Consider the following 23364-nt stretch of genomic DNA (forward strand, 5'->3'; position numbering starts at 1 on the left):
AGGGGTAGATTTTCCAGTGTACTACAACTGCTTTGCACTACTCTGGTGATGCAAAGCATCTGTTAACACGGATTCACTGACCCCACATATTTAAAAAAGAAATGTTTTACTATCCCATCTCCATTCTTCAGTGGTTTCTTTGTTGGATTTTGTATGCATACTATGCCTGATATTTACATCCAATTGTGCATTTGCCTCCTGTGCCGGCCAATCCGATTGCACCGATACTTTCTCAGATTATAATTTGTCTTGGAGTATTGTGTGCCAGCTTCTGCATAGAGTAAACTCTAGATGGGAAAATCTGAGGCTAATTTCTAAAATACAATAACAATGTTTCCCCAAACCAAAATAACATTTAAAAGAGAAAACAAAAAAGGTTATTCGTGGGAAATTACTTAGAATGCAGAACTCTGTCAGTTGACTAAACAGGTTATATGTGGTGACGTAAAGGAAACAAGCACCACGAAAAGAAAATCTGCATGGTTCCTGTGGTTAGTTAGATCTCCCACGGCTGGTGTCCTGGGTCTTTTCTCTCTGTTCCCAGAGCATCATCTCCCCTTCAGTTTACTTCCAAGGACGCATTCTTTTCTCTGTCTCTCTCCAGGGGTGGCTCTATGTTTTTTGCCGCTCCAAGCACTGCAGTCAGGCGGCCCTCGGTGGCATGCCTGTGGGTGGTCTGTGGTCACATAGATCCGGCGGTGTTTCTGCAGGTGATTTGTCAGTCCCGCGGCTTCAGCGTACCCACCACCAAATTGCTGCCGAAACCGTGGAACCGGCGGACCTCCCTCAGGCACGCTGCCGAAGGTCGCCTGACTGCTGCCCTCACAGCGACCGGCAGGCCGCCCCCCGCAGCTTGCCACCCCAGGCACATGCTTGCTGCGCTGGTGCCTGGAGCCGCCCCTGTCTCTCTCTATGCCAAAGGGCTCCGGAGATATTTTTGTTCCTAGTTAGGAAAGCGTTAACATGTCTAATTTTCAGCTTCTGCCTCCTTCAGTCTTCATGGCCAGGAACATTCTTGTTACACACAAAGAACAAGGAGCTGGGTACACAAGGAGCACCCTTCCCTACCCCACTCATCTATGGTGGGATTGGGTACCAGACCTCTGAAGCCAAGACTGGACAAGGTTACTGCTACTAGCACAAGCCTTTCCAAAGTGGACTGGGGCCATGGTCTTGATCCCTGCTTCCGCAGGAGCTAGCTTTTTGGACGGGCTGCAGAAGAGCCCTCACATGCACTCTCCATACTTTCCCCAGAGCCTTGGGACACAAAGCCCCCATGAGGCTGGGGCACCTTCGTAGCACCCACAATGCAGGGCTGTGCCTTAAAGGCACGGTCAAGCTCTGGAGTGGTTGAAGTCGCTTAATTTGATCTCTGTTTTTAATCCTGTTTACACACCTATCAAAAGCCTCTTTTCTGTGGGGTTTCCTTTGTTTACCAGCAGCTCCGGCAGCTTTTACGAATGTTGGGGGTGAAGTTCATGATCTGTCTGAATGGGAGGGATGGGCTCAGGGTGAACTTTGCCTATTAAAGTACTACACTTAGGAAGGAACAATCTGTTGCAAACATACAAAAGGGGAAATGACTGTCTAGGAAGCAGTACTGTGGAAAGGGATCTGGGGTTCATAGTGGACCACAAGCTAAATATGAGTCAACAGTGTAATGCTATTGCAAAAAGGGATGTTGTGGCATTATGGACATAATCTTGGACAGTATAGATCATTGTTGCAACCCAGGTCCTGTAGTGGCACCAAATCTGGTATAAAGGGGGTCAAATAAGGTGTCTAAGACAAGGTTATGGTTTGCTGGTTATGATTATGCTATCTGTGTGCATGTATCATTTTTGTATTTAAAGTTATAAGTATTGGCTCTATCCTGCCTGTATTTCAAACTTATGCTGTGCTTCTGGGTAACACCCCAGACAAGTTGGTGTCAGCTCTGCCCATTAAGGGCCATCAGCTATACAATTGACCCATTGAGAGAAGGCAGATACACCTTGTGACTCAGCAAGGTATTCAGGAACATGCCTATGGACATAACTAAGGTTTTTTCTTGCCATGTGCCCAAATGCTTGTCTTTGAAACAAAGAAAGAGAGGCCATATGACAAGGGACTATAAAAGACTGCTGCAGTTCCTCCATCTTGTCTTCAATCCTGTTTCTTACCTCTGGAGGGACTTTGCTACAATTAATTGGTCTTTGACTATTAGCGGCAAATATGCCCAATGGCCTGTGATGGGATATTAGATGGGGTGGGATCTGAGTTACTACAGAGAATTCTTTCCTGGGTGTCTGGCTGCTCAGGGTTTAGCTGATTGCCATATTTGGGGTTGGGAAGGAGTTTTCTTCCAAGACAGATTGGCAGAGGCCCTGGGGGGGGGTTGCCTTCCTCTGCAGCATGGGACACGGGTCACTTGCAGGAGGATTCTCTGCACCTTGAAGTCTTTAAACCACGATTTGAGGACTTCAATAGCTCAGACATAGGTTAGGAGTTTGATACAGGAGTAGGTGGGTGAGATTCTGTGGCCTGCGTTGTGCAGAAGGTCAGACTAGACGATCATAATGGTCCCTTCTGACCTTAAAGTCTATGATTCTACAAACAGAAATTCTACACAAAGGACTGATGACCCATCCCAGCTGTGGATGTACTCCAGAGACTTGATTTGAACCTGCAGTTTATTCTATCACTGCTATAAGCCTGAACCAAGAACTTTGCCATTACTGTATGTAATTGATTCCATGTAACCAATTCTAGCTCTCATCTATATCTTTTTCCTTTTATGAATAAACCTTTAGATTTTAGATTCTAAAGGATTGGCAACAGCGTGATTTGTGGGTAAGATCTTATTTGTATATTGACCTGGGTCTGGGGCTTGGTCCTTTGGAATCAAGAGAACCTTTTTTCTTTTACTGGGGTATTGGTTTTCGTAACCATTTGTCCCCATAACGAGTGGCACTGGTGGTGATACTGGGAAACTGGAGTGTCTAAGGGAATTGCTTGTGTGACTTGTGGTTAGCCAGTGGGGTAAAACCAAAGTCTTTTCTGTTTGGCTGGTTTGGTTTGCCTTGGTGTGCATAGAAACCCCAGCCTTGGGCTGTAACTGCCCTGCTTTAAGCAATTTGTCCTGAATTGGCACTCTCAGTTGGGTCCCGCCAGAACCAGCATCGTTACAGATGTATTAGCAGGAGTGTTGTAAGCAAGACACAAGAAGTAATTCTTCCACTCTACTCCACTCTGATTAGGCCTCAACCAGAGTATTGTGTCCAGTTCTGGGTGCCATATTTCAGGAAGGAAGTGGACAAATTGGAGAGAGTCCAGAGAAGAGCAACAAAAATGATTAAAGGTCTAGAAAACATGACCTATAAGGGAAGATTGAAAAAATTGGATTTGTTTAGTTTGGAAAAGAAAAGACTGAGAGGGGACATGATAACAGTTTTCAAGTACATAAAAGGTTGTTACAAGGAGGAGGGAGAAACATTGTTTTTCTTAACCTCTGAGGATAGGGAAAGAAGCAATGTGCTTAAACTGCAGCAAGGGAGGTTTAGGTTGGATATTAGGAAAAAATTCCTAACTGTCAGGGTGGTTAAGCACTGGAATAAATTGCCTAGGGAAGTTGTGGAATCTCCATCATTGGAGATTTTTAAGAGCAGGTTAGACAAGCACCTGTCGGGGATAGACTAGATAATACTTAGTCCTGCCATGAGTGCAGGGGACTGGACTAGATGACCTCTCGAGGTCCCTTCCAGTTCTATGACTCTATGATCATGACAGTGAGTAAGCTGGTGGGCTATCTGACCAGCCCAGGATAGAACCAGTGCCACAACCAAGTCTGTTTTAGAGCCCCTTGCCTCTGGGCACAATTTACTGTTCAAACACACAAACAACACCAAAGCAAAACAAGTCCCCTGACCAACATGAGCTGCAATGCCCAGAGGCTTTTCCCTGGCATGCTCTGCCCTTAAATTCCATAGGCCAGGCAGGGAGCCATTAACTCTTTCCTGGCTGTTTCACCCTGTCACACAATGACAACTAGAAATTAGTGAAGCATTGCTCCGCCAACCTTTCACAGGTTGGGTTCATTTCACTTTAAATAAGCATCCAGAAGTTCAGAGCTGAACTATCCAAAGCTCATTTTTCGACAGAATTTTCTTATGAGATTTCGAGCACTTCCACTTCTGGTCACAGCTGGAACTATCAAGAGAACAGCCTTTCTGGCTGTATTTTGGCATGTGTGACTGAAAGCTAGCCAAAACTGGAAGCTAAAAAGTCAAAATCAGGGGTTCTCAAACTTTTGTACTGGTGACCCCTTTCACACAGAAAGCCTGTGAGTGCAACCCCCCTTATAAATTAAAAAACACATTTTTATATATTTAACACCATTATAAATGCTGGATACAAAGCGGGGTTTTGGGTGGAGGCTGACAGCTCGCAACCCCCCATGTAATAATCTCGTGACCCCCTGAGGGGTCACGACACCCAGTTTGAGAACCCCTGATCAAAATGTTTTCAAACATTACAAGATCTTTAGAAAAGGGTTGATTCAAATTTGGTTTGAAAACTAGATAAAGATTCAGAGGAATCAAGGTTCTCTTGATTCCAAAGGACCAAGCCCCAGACCCAGGTCAATATACAAATCAGATCTTACCCACAAATCACGCTGTTGCCAATCCTTTAGAATCTAAAATCTAAAGGTTTATTCATAAAAGGAAAAAGATATAGATGAGAGCTAGAATTGGTTACATGGAATCAACTACATACAGTAATGGCAAAGTTCTTGGTTCAGGCTTATTCTGTGTTTTATTTTTGACCCAGTTTGCACATGCTTATCAGGAGTCAATATTTCAGTTCAATTTGCAGACAGCAAATGTGAGGTCTGATTTTTTTTCTTCCAAGATGATCTACTGCAGAAGGTAATAGAGAAAAGTTCATATGCTAGCAGCTCATTGCTGAGAGATCCAGACACAAACTTGCAATTGTTTCAAAAGGTGTTTCATTGTGAACTTTTTGTATTTGAAAAACTCAAGCAATGCATATAGCAAATTGTGCGGAATTAATTCTCTTCCTTCTCATTTCTGCACTTGCAAAGAATCCTGGCCAGTCCTGCTTCCTGTAGAGAAAGCAATAATGCCCATAAAAGACCAGAGAGTGTTTGCTATATGCAACATATCTTCTTATTTATAACCAGAGAAAATGTACTGGATTTATTATGGTTGGTTTGGGAAATCTTTTTTTGTTCATTGCAGCTGATTTTTGCTTCAACCATGTATATTATACAAGTGGAGTGCACCATAACTGCAAAAAGTACTTTTGTGGAGCTTTCTGCTGAGTTTTCCTGTAGCTTAACCCTGTGCAATCATGGTTTTTCTAGCCTTACAGAGATCTAATTGTTCCTAATTTCCTGTCAATAAATGGTACAAGGTGTGGAATTGCACCCCAATGTTGACATTTCAATCATTTGTCCATATTAATAGATGTTAATAGCTTTTACAAATGTAAGTCCTTCAAGTTCTTGTAGGTTATATATATTTTAAAAGGCTATTGTGAGAGGGTAATTGTATTATTCATTCAGATTACTGGGGAATATTTGCTACCCAGAGTTCTTCTATTATTCTGCTTTAGGAGATTTGATGGCAGAGAACTCAGACCCCCTGAAGGCTTTTGTTAATGTTCCTCAAGGGATCTGTTTTATTACAATGGTGTTCGTTCCCAAATGAAAATTATAATGGTTCTCCACTGATTTTCATGTCATTCAGTTATATCTTCTAACCACTAGCATTAAAGTGCCAGTCACTGGATTTTTGGCAATATACATTTTTAGAAGGCAAGCAGACTGAAACACTTATGTTCCAAATTTCAGAGTAACAGCCGTGTTAGTCTGTATCCGCAAAAAGAAGAACAGGAGTACTTGTGGCACCTTAGAGACTAACAAATTTATTAGAGCATAAGCTTTCGTGGACTACAGCCCACTTCTTCGGATGCATCCGAAGAAGTGGGCTGTAGTCCACGAAAGCTTATGCTCTAATAAATTTGTTAGTCTCTAAGGTGCCACAAGTACTCCTGTTCTTCTTTTTATGTTCCAAAGTGGCACACAAATTGTATGCAACCCTGTGGTATAAATTGCCAACAGATATGGAAAGAGACTTCAAATAAATAATAAGGGTTCGATGATCCCTGGACTTACAGAGACACAAGCAGAGAAACGCCACGTAGTGTAAGGCCTCACTTCACTTAGCTAATTCTCTGGGGCTTGTATGTATTGTTGTAGGAAAAGGTTTGTACGTGGGGGTGCTTTGCACATTGCAAAACAAAGGGCACACACCCATGGGGCTTGACTTTTTTACAGGAGAGGTCAACTGGTGATCCTACTTTTTCACATGCACTTGTCATGGGTCTCTACTTAGCCATGTGCATGTGAAAAATCCCCCTTTGCATGTATAAATGCAGTACGTGTATGCAGAAAGATAGGTGCACTAACTGCATGTGCAAAAAACCCCACATGACTCACTTTGAGCCAAATTCTTCCACCCTTACTCACTCTGAGTAGTACCCTACTCCGAGAGTACTCCAATTGAAATCAATAGCACTGCTCGCACAGTAAGGTATGCTCAAAGTGAGTAATGGTAGCAGAATCTGGTTCCATATGAAAATCAGACTTCAGGAGGCAATAGAAATTAACCATGCGCCCTGTCATCTCCGTTCATTCATATAATTAATTGCAGTATCTCACTGTCTAAACACACCTAGTAATTATGAAATTCAATAAGAACCTTTCCTTGTCTTAATTATATTTTGTCTCACCCTTAATTCTAAGGGTGGGGGACAAAGCAGAACGTAGGACATTAGCTATAGAATACTCTTCCATTCATCCGGCTGTAGTTCTGAAATAACAGTTGTCATAACTCTAGACTACTATTGTTCACTACTGCCCTAACTGTGGGAAACAAATGTGCTGTGGTTCCAAAATAACAGTCATCATAACTCTAGAATACTATTATTCACTGCTAGCCTAACCGTGGGAAGCAGTTTGACACAAAGAAAAAGCACCCTGTGTGAATGTGAGAGCCACCGAGGATATTTTGAGTTGTGTTGGATGGTAAGGACTAAGTGATGACTCTAGGCCAAGGCCTTCAGTGGGGGGGAAATATGGATGTGCACCACATTGTAGCATCAACCCCGGGAGCCATTTTACCTCAGGCAAGAGCAGTGCATTCTGAAGCTCAGTGGGAATGACTCCACTGAACCACCTTCTAACAGCAATGGGTCACCATACTCAAGGCTTACACTGCTAGCAGAATGCTATGGCCCTTCCTCCTTCTTGCTCATCTTGGCAGTGCTAGCTGGAAGCCATCCTTATGCATTACGAAGCACTGTGATTGCTACTGTTCCCAGTCGCAGCGCAGGGGCATGAGGAATGAGGGAAAGCTCCTTATACCTACCAATTCTGCACCTGTGCAGAGTTTAGTGACATCAACCCCAAGATTCTTTGACCCAAGAGGTAACTATGGCTAATACCAAGATGAGGCCAAAATTTAGCTTATGGAAGAAATCTCAATGTTCACCAAAGCATGAACTCCGTATCAACACATATAGTTACCCATCTACCAAGGTACCCTAGGTATGTCTACACAGCATTTTGAAGGGAGCAGGAATGGCCTATATCACAACAGTTTCAGACTAGTTTGCAATCATTAATGAACGTCTCCACTCCTCTGAGTTAGGGAAATGTCGGTTCCCCCTTTTTATAGATGGGTAACTGAGGCACAAAGACAGTGACTTGGCCAAGGTCACATACAGCAAGCCGGATATTGAACCCATATTTTCCAAGTCCCAGGCCAGTACCTTAACCAAAGATAATTCTTCCTCTGAATGTTCTCATTCAAAGTGCCTGGAGAATTTTCCATTCCTATGTCTTGGTTTTTTTCGGTGTAATAGGCTGAGTTTTGTTTCTCAAACTAACAATCTGAAGGGGATGCGAAGTTACAGGAAAAATTTCTTTTGACTTCTGATGATGCATTTAGAGATTTGCAAATGTGACTTGCCAGGGTGCTGAACAGGTTAAACTAGAGCCATTATTGATATCTGATAAATCAGTCAAGATGCATTCATTTGCATATACAAACTAACTATTTAACATTACTCTAGATTTGAGTAATATTTTAGTGAATGACAATTTACTGCAATAATTGTTTTAGTAAGTGGTCTTTGTGCAGGTAAATGTTTCAACAAACAACCTTGTTCCAGATTTCAGTAAATCTTACCAGGGAGGAGATTAAAAAATATGCATTGACTCACTTGTCTTTTTAGCTAAGCAGGAGCTAACATTTAATTATTATGATAGCATTTTAACTTCAGTGTTTTTCTTTCAGCTTTATGGATTATTTTGCTAACAGAATGTTACACTCTGTCTGTTTTTTCCCCCTTTCTAAAATATCCCATTAGGCCCAATAATCCATTAATGTATCAGTATTATGGGTCTATTCCTCCTTCTACTGAAATCAGGGATACACCTCCCATTGATTTCATTGGGCTATATATCACTTGACCCCAGTCTTAGGCTTGGTCTACACTACCCCCCTAATTCGAACTAAGGTACGCAACTTCAGCTACGTGAATAACGTAGCTGAAGTCGAAGTACCTTAGTTCGAACTTACCTTGGTCCACACTCGGCAGGCAGGCTCCCCCGTTGACTCCGCGGTACTCCTCTCGCCGAGCTGGAGTACCGCAGTCGACGGTGAGCACTTCCGGGTTCGACTTATCGCGTCCAGACTAGACGCGATAAGTCGAACCCAGAAGTTCGATTTCCAGCCGTCGAACTAGCGGGTAAGTGTAGCCAAGGCCTTATAGAATTGAACCTGTGATACATGGCAGTATTTTCTCTATGAAAATCTATGTACTCTGCAATGTTTTCCCGAGACTGTATTTTTAATATAACTCAATTCATAACTGTTTTCCTGCATTTTATACTTGCATTGAACACTTTGAGTTAGTCAGTCTTTTAACTTCACTATTGGAGTTATATCAGATTCCCTCGCTAAATAGCCCTCTTGTCTGTTTTGTATTACTTCCATTGGTTTGCAGGGTATCTTTATTTCAAATTGTCTGCTCTCTCCCCCTATTGAGACTACACATGTCTATGTTATGTTTAACTATCCCCTGCAACCTGTTAATATAGCATAATGGGTTTGCAAAGATAAAAACCTTACAACAAAATAATACGCTTCTCATTATAAAATGGACCCTGAAAATAAAAAGCCCCTTGAAATGAAAAGTATGTATGTCAAGAGAAGAAAAATCTAGGTCACAGCTTTTCCCAATTTTTGTAATTTAATACAGTCCAGAATAATTGCCGCACACATTCTTTGGGAATCAAGTCCTATAATGGTCATATTGCTCAATCTCTATTTTTGAATGTTCTTGGTACCGTACTCTGTTCTGTTTTCCAAACAATTACACTGTACAAATGCAAAGAAGTAAGTTGAAACAGAGTTCATCTAAATATTGAAAAGAAATGTAGCCGTCCATGTCAGTCTTCCACTTGCTAGTTTCCTTGGCTGAAATTCATTCCAGTGCTGACGGCCTCTGAACTGAAGCCTCACTAAAACCTCAGAGTGAAATTTACTCCTAGGCAGAGGGCTAGTGCAGGGTCTATACCTCAAGTTCCACTTAACGTCCTATTTTATCAAATTGAGTTGTACTTAAGTGGTGCATAAGTTTTTTGCTGGGGTGAATTTCACCCTGTATGCAACTCCCATTGCAGTAAATAATGGTCTTGCACACGGAGCACTTTCAGGGATCATGCCCTTATTCTGTTATATCTAGTACATAACGTTTTTAAAAAGTGGTTTACAGAGTTAAAAACACTAATGTCTTTCAGGGCAATTCCATCGCTACGTTGCAAGAAATTATGAGGAAACCAGACGTTTAATGAAATCTCCAAGTTTGGCATGTATTTTGCAACCAATAATCCAACGAAAACGGACTGCCAGTAGTAATACTGCTATAGTGTAATGATAGGTGATGGAATGTTGGATCCTGATAGAGTATAAAGATTACAAGAGGCAGCGAAGTATGCAAAAATCATATCAGCAAACATTTCCTTTACACACAAGAGTGATTCAGACTTTGATCTTTGTTCCTATTTTAAATCACCTGTCAGTTCAGGAATGCAGTGATGAAACATTGGAAGTGATGCAGCAAGAATAATATCCCCAATCATCTTACTTTGTAGATGAGAGGTGTGCAATGAATACCTTTTGTTTGGAGCAAGATTTCTTTTGCTTTTCCTTTGGCATAATATTTCCTAGCCATAATGTGCCAGCTCATTGTACTTCAATTAACATGTCAATAGATTTTGTTGTAACGGAAGAGATATGGAAAATAGGACTGGAGAGGGCTTCTAAATTATTTGTAAGGAGAAGAAAGTATTTGTGTTAAGATCAGACAAGTCAAAAATTATACCCACAAAGAGTTGGCTTAATTATTCAAAAAGCTATACCCAGGGCCGCCGAGAGAGGGTTCGGGCCCTGGTGAAAAATTTTTTTCGGGCCCCCCAGCAAGGGCGGACCGGCTAAAAAGGGCCGACGAGGGGGGGGGGGAAGCAGAGGAAGCCAGGGCCCCAGGCCCCCTTCCAGACTGCCGGGCCCCGGCAATTTGTACCGGCTCCCCCCTTCCCCCCCCCGTCGGCCCTGGCTATACCTAGTATTAAGCTAATAGATAATTTCCTTATTCTTAATGTAGTGGAGTGCTTGAAAATAGCTTGATACACTTTGAGATTAAATAGCTTCCAAAGAAATATGTTTGTCTGCAGCCAAACCTCCTAAAACTGTAATTGTGTCTGGTCTCACAAACTAAGCAGGGTCAATGGGAGACCAAGAAAAACCCAGGGTGTTTCGGTTAATAAGTTTTTCATTTTCCCCTTAAGTCAGGACAATGCCCCTCTATACAAGGTCCTAATGTGCACTAGGCTTATATAGATATATTTTAGATGAGATATATAAATGAGAACTTGACCACTTCTGTTCATTAACAGCCTGATCCACTTCTCCATGAAGTCAATGGCAGAATTCCCACTGACCGCAAGGGGAGCCAGACCAAGTCATAATTTCCCAATTTTTCCCCTGTTACTTTTTGCTAAATGTGTTGTGTTAGCATTGATGACCTGGCCAGATTCCAATGTGGCTGATTACTTTCTGCCGACCTAAATTCCCACCACATTTTTAATTGGAGAGAGTATTTCTCTTCATTTTCTGTCCTAAACTTTTGTCTGTTGTTGTTGGTGTTCTGTCAAACTGCTGCCTCCATGCCAGAGGTGGCTGCATACCAGTAGTGAGTGTCGTGAGCCCTAATTTGTTAACAACTTGGCCTTCAGATTATTCAGAATCAAGGACCAGATTCTCAGCTGGTATAAGCAAATTTGGCCTCAGGGACTTTAGTGGAACTCTGCCTATTTATACCATAAGAACATATGAATGGCCCTACTGGGTCAGACCAAGGATCCCTCTAGCCCACTATCCTGTCTTCCAACAGTGGCCAGTGCCAGGTGCCCCAGAGGGAATGAACAGAACAGGTAATCATCAAATGATCCATCCCCCATTGCTCATTCCCAGCTTCTGGCAAACAGAGGCTAGGGACACCATTCCTGTCCATCCTGGCTAATAGCCATTGAGGGACCTATCCTCCATGAATTTATCTAGTTCTTTTTTGAACCCTGTTATGGTCTTGGCCTTCACAGCATCCTATAGCAAACAGTTCCACAGGTTGACTGTGCGTTGTGTGAAGAAATACTTCCTTTTGTTTGTTTTAAACCTGCTGCCTATTAATTTCATTTGGTGACCCCTAGTTCTTGTGTTACGAGAAGTAGTAAATAACACTTCCTTATCTACTTTCTCTACACCAGTCATGATTTTATAGACCTCAATCATATCTCACCTTAGCCATCTCTTTTCCAAGCTGAAAAGTCCCAGTCTTATTAATCTCTTCTCATAAGGAAGCTGTTCCATACCCGTAATCATTTTTGTTGACCTTTTCTGAACCTTTTCCAATTCCAATATATCTTTTTTGAGATGGGGCGACCATATCTGCACGCAGTATTAAAGATGTGGGTGTACCATGGATTTATAGAGAGGCAACATGATATTTTCTGTCCTATTATCTATCCCTTTCTTAATGATTCCCAGCATCCTGTTCGCTTTTTTGACTGCCACTACACGTTGAGTGGATGTTTTCAGAGAACTATCCACAATGACTCCAAGATCCCTTCCTTGAGTGATAACAGCTAATTTAGACCCCATCATTTTATATGTATAGTTGAGATTATGCTTTCCAGCTAAGGATCTGGTTTTGACAGGTCCTATATAAATATAAGTTACAAAATTATTTATATTTAGGGAAAATTCTATTCTTGTGTGTAAAAAGTTGCATATAGAATGTCCCTATAAAGTTAAAGAACTTGAACTTTTAATTGAGATGTTCTCCCTGGACACAAATAACAATATTCAAAAGCCAAGTTGTATTGATTAGCTATGATTAGACTTACACATGGCAAAATGAATATGGATGAATATGTCTCTTAGAGTCAAGTTTCCAATGCAAACACTTTTGTTTACAAATATCTTTCCATGCATTTTTTTGCTTTCATGATCATTCCTGTCAGTAAATCTGTTTTGGTGCCTAAATGGAGGAGAAGGTTTTGCATAAACAGGCACAACATTTCTCATCATTAGTTAAGCCACACAACTGAGTTATATTACCACACACAACTAAATTTCATGATGAAGAACTAAATCATTTCTTGTCAAATTATAATCAAAATAAGTTGCTGGGTAAGAGACATGTTGAGTGCTCAGCTATATTGAAAATCTATTCCTCATTTAGCTGAAAAGGGAGCCCTGAGCTAGCACTGGACTGGAAGTGGTTTTCTTGTCTCACAAAATTTTTCAAGAGTTTGAAAGTTTTTCCCATCTAGGTTCAGGATGAAAAGTTGGAATCTCAAAAATATTCATGAACCAAAAAACCAAACATTTTTTATTTCAGGACAATCAAAACATTTCATTTAGCTAATTTTCATAGCATTAATTTGGATTTTGACCTTTAAAAAAATAATACTGTAAATAGTTTACATTTAGAAATGAAAAGTGGCTTTGAGATGGAAAACTGATTGTTTTTTCATCAGAAAATGTCAAAATGTTTCATTTTGGCAAATTTGAAACTTTTTCCTCAGTCTGTTGCATTCAGGAAATGTGTCTAAACCAGCTCTGTTCCGCAAATCCTTTCAATTTCGACAAACTAGCATTTTTCAATGAAAAAGCTCTTCATCTAAAAATTCCTGACCAGCTCTACTCATAGACTTATAGATTCTAAGGCTAGATGGAACCATCGTGATCATCTAGTCTGATCTCCTGCACTTTGCAGGCCACAGAACCTCACCCACCTACTCCTGTAGTAGGCCCATATAACCTTTGGCGGAGTTACTGAAGTTCTCAAATCTTGATTTAAAGACTTCAGGTTACAAAAAATCCATCATTTACCCTAGTTCAAACCAGCAAGTGACCTTGTGCCCCATACTTCAAAGGAATTTCCCCCCAGAGTCTCTCCCAAACTGACCTGGGGGGAAATTCCTTCCTAACAACAAATATGGCAACCAGTTAGACCCTGAGTAAGTGGCAAGACCCACTCTGAGCTCTTTTGAAAATCTAGAACAATTACTTTTTTAGTGGTATCTAGATACACATCTGTTCTTTGTGGAAAGTCTCTATATCTCCAGATTCAACTCACTCATGAAGAAAAGTGGTGAGACAACCAAATATGAGGTAGCATCATTCCCCTGTTTGCAGTGGCAAGATGACATAGAAGGGGAATCTCAGACTTTTCATAGTGTGGACCACATCTTAGGAAAGAGTTTGCGGACACATTCTTGATCCCACAGACCCACTTTTTCACCCATTCATGATGACGTAGGATCTCTGTGGCAGCTACAGCAATTGTTCACATGGCAAAGTAATAATAAGGAATGTATTTTTAGCTTCTTTTAATGCAGTTTGGCAGCTGGAACTGAGAAGTCAACATCATGTGATCAGCCAGCTCTCTGCAGACCACCAGCAAGTGCTCCATGGACTCATTAGAGAAAACTGTTGTAATAAAAATGGATAAGGAAGGCCCCAAATCCGACCCCAAATTTCATACTCTTTGACTTCACTAGAAGTTTTGGGTGCACAAGGAATTCAGAATTAGGCCAAAGTGATATGGTTTTATTTAGTAAATTCTAATTTTAAACAGCAACTGGATTTCTTCCTCTGTAGTACAGTGAATTTATACCACAAGTGTTGTTACAGACTTATGAATGAGGCCAATTACGAGAATAAACTTGTGGATATTCAATCTCTCTCTCTCTCTCTCACACACACACACACACACCATTTATACTTGTGAGCTGTACTGTAGAAATAGAGAATGACTTATTGGATTTTATTAGTGTTTCTTTTCTAGCTGCAGTTAAGAGCCCAGATTTTGGTCTTCATTTTAATTATGTTTTATGTTCTCAGCTTAGTCTCCAGTGAAAGATGCCAACATACCCTCTGCAGTCTTTTCCTCTGTATGCAGTTTTCCGTTATTTGGAATGGATGATGCCCTCTGCCCGAGTGAAACTTGACTTTGCTCTAACATAGAAGCCTGAAGACTCACCCTTCCCCACTAGTTCACAGGTCATTGGCTGCACGGTGAAAAAAGCCTTTTCTTTGATGCACCATCCCAGTCAGATTTCAATATGGTCAATAATTTGGGGTTTTGCTTCTAGTGAGTTAAAAGAGCTACCATACTTTTCCAGCAAGCTAGTGTCTTGAGCCTCAGACGGACAACTTCTTGTTATGTTACTCTGAAGAATAATAACATAATTGTCCACCGGGGACACCTCTGTTTTCCTCTGCACACCAACAACTAGCTTTGTTAAACTCTTCCAAAGTGCGCGCCGTAGTACTGAACTGGGACAGTATTAAAATAAGGGAACCATTGCCGTGCCTGATTGAAATGTTGCTACCTGCAGTGCCGGGGAGGAAGGGGCTTATTGCAGCACGGGTTGCAGTATTTGAAACCACCACAGTGGAGTCCTGTGAAAATAACATTGACTGATTGCACTGGGCTTTCTAGAGTTACATTCCTTGTTTTGCTTACACGCTTAATACATTCCCCCATGAACCCCATTCTCCTGGAATATATTTGTCTTCAGTATGTTTTGGCTCTGTGTAACATATGTAGTCTGATGGCTTTCTGTCATTTAGAGAGCTGAAGAGTGAGCACCCTTCATTTTCATTACGACACCACCCTTGAAGAGTTATGCATTTGGGGAGTTACAAAGGCATGTTCTCATTATCTAACACAGGATTAAATATTAGCATGACTGAAAGTGTGTCTCAGAGAATCAGATCAACAACATTTTAATTAGGATGGAGCAAAACAGACTGGTGCTATAGAAGATGTCATCTGATACAATGTTAAATATTTTTACTTAGAGCTGTTTTTATTCCAACACATTCTTGAGGGGAGGGGAACGGGAAGGGGAGCTGAATCGTGCAAGAATCCCTGATCCAGCAAAGCACTCAAGCATGTGCTTAAATTAAGCAGGTGAATTGTCCCATCGGAGGGAGAGGAGGTGACATGATAAGCCATGAGGCCAGGGATAGTTATGAAGGATCTTGAAAGCAAGGACAAGTAGTTTAAACTGCATTGAATAAATAAGGGAGATCGAGAGAAGGGATCTAAACACTCCTGAACTTTGCTGAAAATCTGGATTAGGATCTGAATTTTGCAGCTCAAATGCAGTCCTTAAATCCAAATAACTCTGGCTGATGAAAGACTAGATCTAGGCAGCAAAAGCGTAACAAATGATGTTTCATCCCTAGAACAGCAGGCACAGATATCTCAGTCCTGCTAAATGCTGAGGGTCTACTACTGGGAGGTGAAATGCTGTGCAGCAAACATATGTACAACCTCCGAGGGTACGTCTACACTGAAACGGCAGGTGTGATTTGCAGCTTGTAGTACCTGCAGCGTGTGTACTGTAGCTAGCTCACTGAAAGTGGAAGTGACAATTCTGAGGCACAATCATCGGCTGCACAAGTGAGTAAGGACCCAGGAGGTTCAGGTGGGCTCATGCAGTCTGCACTGCAGCCTACGTCGCAGAGTCCTCACTTCTGTTTTTAGTGAGTTAGCTAGAGTACAGCTAGCAGGGGTACGTCTACACAAGCTGCAAATCACACCCCCAGCTGCAATATAGATGTGCCCTGAGAGGTAGGGAAGGAGAGCATCATAGATTGCACTAGAGCATCCCCTTCTGGACAGTATTTCAGACAGTAACAACAGGCAGCAGGAGAAATCATTGTCCAGCCTTCCTCAGCCAGAGGTAGGGTGACCAGACAGCAAATGTGAAAAATTGGGATGGGGGTGGGATTAATAGGACCCTATATAAGAAAAAGACCCCAAAATCGGGACTGTCCCTATAAAATCAGGACATCTGATCACCCTAGCCAGAGGCTACATTACTGTGATATTGAGGCTGCAGATGGGGTGCAAAAGGGGCAAAGATGGGACCTTAAAAGACATTGCTCCAACAAAAGGGAGGTGAAACATTTTTAGGACCTTCAGACTAGATGACTGGGGAATAGGCTTTAGGGCCTGATCTGGCACCTTTGACGTTGATGGGCGCTTTGCCATTGATCTGAATGGAAGCAGGGTCTGGCCCACGTCTGGCAAGTTGTCGTTGTTAGCAGGACGCCTCCATCGATCTTTTTCTTAAAAATGATTTAGAGGAGGAGGAAAAAAAAAACCACTGGAAAGATGATTAAAAAAACATTGGAAACATGATCGAGAAATCCCCCTACATTTAGAAATGAAAACCTCTGCCTCTAGAAACTGTGCAGACTTGCGGGAAGATTACAACCAGATTTTCACATTGTGATATGCTGTGTTTACAAATGGAGACCAAAATATGCAACCGAGTCATAACCCCTTATTAGAGGGGAATTACTGAAACTATGAAATGCAGCGTACTCTGCTGATGGACTGCAATTATTGTGTTATGCCTCCACTAACTGGCACAGGCTCCACTACCACCAGTCATTTTATACATAGAAACTTGTACTTGATTGAGTAGTTCCAGTCACTCTTCTTTCTGTTGATGAAAACACACAGATGCAAGGGTGAAAGGTTGTGTAGGACTTTGCGTGTAGCTAGCTATTCCTAGCCCCATTGGACTGCTCAAACACAATTTTAATAATAATAATAATTAACAGAGTTAACATTGGAAGAGAGTTAAAGAAAATTCAGGCCATGCTTCTCAGCTGTGCCCACAATCTGCTAGGTGCAAAAGAGGGGGACACAGAAAAACCAGTTAGGGCTCCCTGATCCAGGAGCTGGTAAGGCAGCCAAGAATAGCTTAAATGCCACTGTGCTCTACCATACACTTTCTCCCCTCCATGCCCACCAACACCATCAGCAGTAGAGGAGGGTGGCACAACAGTTGGCTAGGTCAGCTCTACATCGTCTAGGGAATTCCTGTTGGAGGAGATTGCCATTTTTACAGCCCTCCTGTGCCACCGTAGTACAGGAATCCTGATTGAAGAAGAGAATCCGTCTCTTAATGTTTATTTTCAGTTGATTTGAAAGCAGGTAGCAGCAAGCCAAGACTTCTGGGTTCTATTCCTAGATCTGCTCTGTGTGACTTTAGGGGAGTTGTTCAACCTGTCTGTTCCTTGCTTTAAACATCGGTAAATAAGTATAATGATCCTTTGCAGGGAGAGAATGAGGGATTAATATCTGAACTGCTCTGAGATCCTGGAATAAAACGTGTAAAATAATTGTGCTAAGGTGTAGGGAAGTTTTAAAAAAAGACAGAATTGTTTGGGTTCCACGTAGATGATTCCATCCCTTTGGCAGACATGTAGGATTCGACCTCTTCGCTGATTCGTAGACGCTTTAAATATAACAGGGACGGCCTGGGGTGTTGACATATGGTTAAGATAATAAAAAATGAAACCTTTCCACATGTTAGCTGAAGTGAGTCCAAATTTCGATGAAGATACATACTGAAGTAATGTGGAAAAAGAGCAGCTTTGTGCCATCTACCAGTCTTTGGAGTCATAGTGTCATCAGGACCCCTAACTCAAATGCCTACGATTTTGCATACCCAGTACAAACCCCACATTCACTTGGCGCCGTGATTCATATAGATTCCTGGGACTTAAATCTCATGAACTGATACATCCAAATTGACACCAATTGTGGTTAGTTTCTTAATATGTGCTCGCTTTAGATATTCATTTCTGGCTTTGTGCAACTGCTGAAAGGCAAAATGTGTTAGAAAGAATTAGCTCTGAACTCCTGCTAGGAGGCTGGTGTTTCAGAGAATCCATGTTTTGACAGTAACCTGGACAGGGGTTGGTAACCTGGGGATTTTTAGATAGGCATCCAGAGAGGTCAGAATGGGCAGAAACAGACTGACCAAGTCAGGGAGAATCCAGTTTGCAACCAAAAACCTCCTACCTTCCTATTTAACAATGTTATCTCCCACATAAAAATGACATTATCCAGAATCATCTGGGTCAGCCACACATGTGCATCAGCCTCTCTCTCTCTCTGATTCACTGAGAAAGGCAGACACGCATGTACGGCTGACACACAAGATTCTGGTTAGTATAACTGATCTCTGCTCTGCTTCTGCGTCTGCCCTTGGGCATGTGGGAGGGGTGGGGATCGCCGGGGCTGACAGCAAACGGAGAGGAGCCGGGGAGACAGATTTGAAGTATGGGGCACAGAGCCCTGGCAGTGCAAGGTGAGAGGGGTAGGGCTGCTCAATATGTCAGGGAAGGGGTCATGTCCCATTCTCCCTGGGTGTTGGCTGCAACAGGGACGGGGCAGATGAAGGGCTCAACCAGGGAGAAGGGTCATGCCTCATTCACTCCAGGCCTTTGGGTGCAGCAGGATGGAGACTGGGGAGACGTAACGCCCCCTCCTCTCCCTGGACTTGGTGCAGCAGGAAGGGGGTGGGCCAGCAGGGTTCTGTTCTGCTACAAATCCCCTGCTGAGAGCAAATGTCTTGTCTCCACTTCCCTGAGGGTATGTCTACACTACGAAATTAGTTCGAATTTATAGAAGCCGGTTTTATAGATATCGGTTGTATACAGCCGATTGTGTGTGTCCCCACATAAAATGCTCTAAGTGCTCTAGTCGGTGGACCGCGTCCACAGTACGAGGCTAGCGTCGACTTCCGGAGCATTGCACTATGGGTAGCTATCCCACAGCTATCCCACAGTTCCCGCAGTCTCCGCCGCCCCTTGGAATTCTGGGTTGAGATCCCAATGCCTGGATGATGCAAAACAGTGTCGCGGGAGGTTCTGGGTACATGTCGTCAGGCCCCTCCCCCCCCGTCACAGCAACGGCAGACAATAGATTCGCGCCTTTTTACCTGGGTTACCTGTGCAGACAACATACCACGGCAAGCATGGAGCCCGCTCAGCTCACCGTCACCATATGTCCTCTGGGTGCCGGCAGACGTGGGACTGCATTGCTACACAGCAGCAGCTGCTAACTGCCTTTTGGCGGTAGACGGTGCAGTAGGCTGGTAGCCTTCATCGGCGATCTGGGTGCTGGCAGCCGTGGGGCTGCATTGCACCAGCCCCTTGCCTTTTGGCAGTAGATGGTGTATTACGACTGGTAACCGTCCTATTACAAGTTGGCTCATCGCACATTAGCAGATTCCCTGAGCAGCAGATTGTGCAATAGGCCTGAAGGCCATCGTAATACACTAACTGCCAAGCGCCCAGTATTTGCTGCCAAGCACCCAGAAAGATGCCGAGGGCTATCAGTCACGCTGCACCGTCGTCTTAAGATGTAAAAAATAGATTTGCTCTGTATTCATTTGCCTCCCCCTCCCTCCGTCAAATCAACGGCCTGCTAAACCCAGGGTTTTCAGTTTAATCTTTGGGGGGACCATTCTGTGTGACAGTTGTTTGTGTTTCTCCCTGATGCACAGCCACCGTTCTTGATTTTAATTCCCTGTACCTGTACGCCATGTCGTCACTCGGCCCGCCCTCCCTCCTTCCCCTAGTCCGTCAGATACTACTTTCGCGCCTTTTTTTTGAATTCTGGGTTGAGATCCCAATGCCCGGATGATGCAAAACAGTGTCGCGGGAGGTTCTGGGTACATGTCGTCAGGCCCCTCCCCCTCCGTCACAGCAACGGCAGACAATAGATTCGCGCCTTTTTACCTGGGTTACCTGTGCAGACAACATACCACGGCAAGCATGGAGCCCACTCAGCTCAGCTGAGCTCACCGTCACCATATGTCCTCTGGGTGCCGGCAGACGTGGGACTGCATTGCTACACAGCAGCAGCTGCTAACTGCCTTTTGGCGGTAGACGGTGTAGCATGAGTAATAGCCGTGGGGCTGGCAGCCGTAGGGCTGCACTGCACCAGCCCCTTGCCCTTTGGTAGGAGATGGTATATTATGACTGGTAACCGTCGTCGTCATACTGCAGTGGCTGTCAATCATGGGCACCTGGGCAGACATGCTACTGTCTCGATGATGATGGCTATCAGTCGTAGTATACTATTTTCTGCCAATTGCCCAGTATTGTCTGCTAAGCACCTAGAAGAGGCCGAGGGCGATCTGGGTGCTGGCGGACGTGGGGCTGGCAGACGTGGGGCTGCATTGCTACACAGCAGCAGCCCCTTGCCTTTTGGTAGACGATGGTATATTACGACTGGTATCCATCGTCATCGTACTGCAGAGGCTATCACTCATGCTGCACCGTCGGCTGCCAGCTTAAGATGTAAAAAATAGATTTGTTCTGTATTCATTTGCTTCCCCTTCCTCCGTGAAATCAACGGCCTGCTAAGCCCAGGGTTTTCAGTTTAATCTTTGGGGGGACCATTCTGTGTGACAGTTGTTTGTGTTTCTCCCTGATGCACAGCCACCTTTCTTGATTTTAATTCCCTGTTCCTGTACCTGTACGCCATGTCGTCACTCGGCCCTCCCTCCCTCCCGCCCTCCCTCCTTCTCCTGGTCCATCAGATACTAGTTTCGCGCCTTTTTTCTGACCAGGCGCCATAGCTAGCACTGGGATCATGGAGCCCGTTCAGATCACTGCGGCAATTATGAGCACTATGAACACCACGCGCATTGTCCTGGAGTAAATGCAGAGCCAGGACATGCCAAGGCAAAACCCGGACCACCCGAGGAGGCGACTGCAGTGCGGCGAAGAGAGTGATGAGGAAATTGACATGGACATAGACCTCTCACAAGGCACAGGCCTCAGCAATGTGGAAATCATGGTGTCACTGGGGCAGGTTCATGCCGTGGAACGCCGATTCTGGGCCCGGGAAACAAGCACAGACTGGTGGGACCGCATTGTGCTGCAGGTATGGGACGATTCCCAGTGGCTGCGAAACTTTCGCATGCGTAAGGGCACTTTCATGGAACTTTGTGACTTGCTTTCCCCTGCCCTGAAACGCCAGGATACCAAGATGAGAGCAGCCCTCACAGTTGAGAAGCGAGTGGCAATAGCCCTGTGGAAGCTTGCAACGCCAGACAGCTACCGGTCAGTCGGGAATCAATTTGGAGTGGGCAAATCTACGGTGGGGGCTGCTGTGATCCAATTTGCCAGGGCAATGAAAGACCTGGTGATATCAAGGGTAGTGACTCTGGGCAACGTGCAGTCAATAGTGGATGGTTTTGCTGAAATGGGATTCCCAAACTGTGGCGGGGCCATAGACGGAACCCATATCCCTATCTTGTCACCGGAGCACCAAGCCACCGACTACGTAAACCGCAAGGGGTACTTTTCAATGCTGCTGCAAGCCCTGGATCACAAGGGACGTTTCACTAACATCAACGTGGGATGGCTGGGAAAGGTACATGATGCTCGCGTCTTCAGGAACTCTGCTCTGTTTCGAAAGCTGGAGGAAGGGACTTTCTTCCCGGACCAGAAAGTAACCGTTGGGGATGTTGAAATGCCTATCGTGATCCTTGGGGACCCAGCCTACCCCTTAATGCCATGGCTCATGAAGCCGTACACAGGCAACCTGGACAGGAGTCAGAACCTGTTCAACTACAGGCTGAGCAAGTGCCGAATGGTGGTGGAATGTGCATTTGGACGTTTAAAAGCGCGCTGGCGCAGCTTACTGACTCGCTCAGACCTCAGCGAAAAGAATATCCCCATTGTTATTGCTGCTTGCTGTGCGCTCCACAATATCTGTGAGAGTAAGGGGGAGACCTTTATGGCGGGGTGGGAGGTTGAGGTAACTCGCCTGGCTGCTGATTACGCGCAGCCAGACACCAGCGCGGTTAGAGGAGCACAGCAGGGCGCGGTGCGCATCAGAGAAGCTTTGAAAACGAGTTTTGTGACTGGCCAGGCTACTGTGTGAAACTTCTGTTTGTTTCTCCTTGATGAACCCTCCAACCCCCCCCCCGACCCGGTTCACTCTACTTCCCTGTAAACCAACCACCCCACCCCACCCTCCCCTCCCCAATTCGAGCACCGCTTGCAGAGGCAATAAAGTCATTGTTTTTTCACATTTATGCATTCTTTATTAGTTCCTCACAGAAGTAAGGGGATAATTGCCAAGGTAGCCTGGGATGCGTGGGGGAGGAGGGATGGAAAAGGACACACTGCATTTTAAAACTTATTGAAGGCCAGCCTTCTGATGCTTGGGCGATCATCTGGGGTGGAGTGACTGGGTGGACGGAGGCCCCCCCACCGTGTTCTTGGGCGTCTGGGTGAGGAGGCTATGGAACTTGGGGAGGAGGGCTGTTGGTTAAACAGGGGCTGTAGCGGCGGTCTCTGCTCCTGCTGCCTTTCCTGCAGCTCAACCATACGCTCGAGCATATCAGTTTGATGCTCCAGCAGACGGAGCATTGACTCTTGCCGTCTGTCTGCAAGCTGACGCCACCTATCGTCTTCAGCCCGCCACTTGCTCTTTTCATCCCGCCATTCAGCCCGCCACCTCTCCTCTCGTTCATATTGTGCTTTTCTCATGTCCGACATTGACTGCCTCCACGCATTCTGCTGTGCTCTATCAGCGTGGGAGGACATCTGCAGCTCCGTGAACATATCGTCCCGCGTCCTACGTTTTCTCTTTCTAATGTTCACTAGCCTCTGCGAAGGAGAAACATTTGCAGCTGGTGGAGGAGAAGGGAGAGGTGGTTAAAAAAGACATATTTTAGAGAACAATGGCTACACTCTTTCATTACAAGGTTGCATATTTCGGCTTGCAGGCAGCCATAGTAGGCCACAGTGTTTTGGCTTTTTTAACCTTCTTAACATGCAGGAAAGGTTTCAAACAGCAGCGCATTTCCCATATCAAGGATGAATTGGGTTG

General features: G+C 44.1%; 1 long non-coding RNA gene across 2 annotated transcripts in view; it reads left to right on the top strand.

Annotated features, from left to right (window-relative positions):
- The window catches only part of LOC122173845 (uncharacterized), a 74939-nt gene that overhangs the window by 10407 nt on the left and 41168 nt on the right, over positions 1–23364 (top strand). The window contains exon 4 of one of the 2 annotated variants that reach the window (XR_010589609.1): positions 14538–19727. The exons of the other annotated variant lie outside the window; for it this stretch is intronic. This is a non-coding gene — a long non-coding RNA (uncharacterized LOC122173845). Of the gene's footprint in view, positions 1–14537; positions 19728–23364 lie in introns of those variants that run through there. 2 annotated transcript variants of the gene reach the window in all.

Source organism: Chrysemys picta, chromosome 8, assembly GCF_011386835.1.
Source record: "Chrysemys picta bellii isolate R12L10 chromosome 8, ASM1138683v2, whole genome shotgun sequence".
NCBI lineage: Eukaryota > Metazoa > Chordata > Testudines > Emydidae > Chrysemys > Chrysemys picta.